The sequence below is a fragment of the Martes martes genome, assembly GCF_963455335.1.
Source record: "Martes martes genome assembly, chromosome: 13".
NCBI classification, from domain to species: domain Eukaryota; kingdom Metazoa; phylum Chordata; class Mammalia; order Carnivora; family Mustelidae; genus Martes; species Martes martes.
This window is the reverse complement of record NC_137901.1, coordinates 39,871,871-39,874,133: the sequence shown is the minus strand read 5'-3', so window position 1 is coordinate 39,874,133 and position 2,263 is coordinate 39,871,871.

Genomic DNA, 2,263 nt, shown 5'->3' with positions numbered 1-2,263 from the left:
TGTCAGAAAACAGCAATGACTTAATCTGCTGTGTCTGTGAGGCATTGTTCTTTCGTGTTCTAGGCTGAGGCTTAACCCCTCAGAACTCTCATCGGGACAGCCAACTCCATGGAAACACTGACAAGTGGCCTCAATTATGATACTTGAATTATGACTCTTGAAGCAATGTTTTTCTTTCCCTTTTATTCTTACCCAAATGGCAATGAATCATGTATCGCCTACTCCATACACACCTTGCCTTTCTGGCCTCAGAGAGCAAAGTCAACAGCTTCAGGGCCCAGAACATCAGCACCTGTCAAAGCACAAGGCCCTGGTCACAGCTGTGCTGAGCACTGTTTATCTATCTCCAAAGGTTCCCACCATGTATGTGTGAGGAATCTCACCACCATGGCGGGGATCTGGAAATCCCGTGCTTGTGACACTATTGCGAGGACTGTCTTCCCCATTCCAAGAATATAGTCTGTAGTTCAGAGTGATGGGGCTCCCCTTCTCCCTGTTAGCTTATCAGGTGGCTTGGTGACGGGTAAACCTGCCCCAAACCGGGCTGTCTGTCATCTTCTCCACATGGACTAGCCCTAGAGTCCATCTTCCTGTTTCAATTGGCTTCCCGTATCCATATGTAGACTATGAGCAAGTATTTCACTGCTTGACCTTGGTACTTGGCACATACCTTTCTTATAACACTGATCAGGTTGAGTCCTTACAGTTGATTTAAATACCAAGTTGATGTAAACGTCCCTATAAACTATTCAGGAGCAGGGATCATGCCACTCATTTCTGTGTGTCCACCGAGCATGGCGGCTGGTTGTGGCTCCCTATAAATATTTTGGAATGCATATGTTAATTAAGGTATACTTTAGTTTTTTTTTTTTTTTAAGATTTTATTTATTTATTTGACAGACAAAGATCACAAGTAGGCAGAGAGGCAGCAGAGAGAGGAGGAAGCAGGCTCCCTGCGGAGCAGAGAGCCTGATGCGGGGCTCGATCCCAGGACCCTGGGATCACGACCTGAGCCAAAAGCAAAGGCTTTAACCCACTGAGCCACCCAGGCACCCCAGGTATACTTTAGTTTTCTCCAATGATGTCCTTTGTTCATGAACTCCCTTACCCACACATCTCTGGTCCATATTCTACTTTGGTCTATATTCTAGGCACTCACTTTACATATATAATTCTTAATGTGCTGATCATGCCCCCTTAAAAAAAATTCTGTTACACATAAGAAAGTTAAGACCCAGGGAGTTTAACTTACTCATGTTCAGATAGCTGTTAAATCGCTGGACTTCTTTTTTTAATCTTCTTCTTCTTCTTCTTCTTCTTCTTATTATTATTATTTTTAGTAATCTCTCCACCCAACCTGGGGCTCAAACTCATGACTCTGGGGTCAAGAGTCACATGTTCTTCTTGCTCAGCCAGCCAGGTGCTCCCTCAGTGCCGAACTTCTTATCTAAGGGCTCAAACACGAGTCTTTCTGGGTCTTGTTCTACCTTCCAAGGCGACAGTTCTGCAAGTGTGGTCCACAGGATTCTGAAATGTCCCTGAGACTCTTGTAGGGATCCACAGGCCAAAAACTATTTTCATAATAATACTGACATTTGGGCCTTTTTTTTCCCTCGCTGTTGACAATTGCACCTTGATGCAGAAGCAAGGGTGGGAGCAGCCACTGTATTGTTCAGTGTCATGCCTTTGCAGGAAAAACAACCATGGGCTCACTTTAAAACGTCCCGATGAAGCTATAAAAATTAATTTTATTAAATCTAGGCCCTCGAGTGCACATCTTTTTAATATTCTGCATGACAAAATGGGAAATACACACAGAGCGCTTCTGCTGCATTCCAAAATATGGTCTTTGTCTTGAGGAAAGCATTCGTGTGATTGCTTGAGGTGTGACCTGCACCGGCTGCTTTTTTCATAGAACACCATATTCGCTTGAGGAACAACTGATAGACAAACTATGGTTATTCGGTATTTCACAGAAATTTTCTTGAAAATGAATGGAGCGAGCTAAAAGTATCAAGGAAACCAACTGACAGTATTTGTTGCCAATGATAAAACCAGAGATTTCAAGAGAAAGAATTTTGGAAAACCTATGTCTGCTGTTGTGTCTTTGATAGTTTCCTAAATACTTACAAACTTAACTTCTCTGATGAGACTGGTGGTGACATTAACCAGAAGATTTATCTGATAAGGGGTATGAAACGTGTTAACACTTGCAAGATCTAGATTTTCGAAAAGACAAACACTGTTACAAATCGTGCATAGG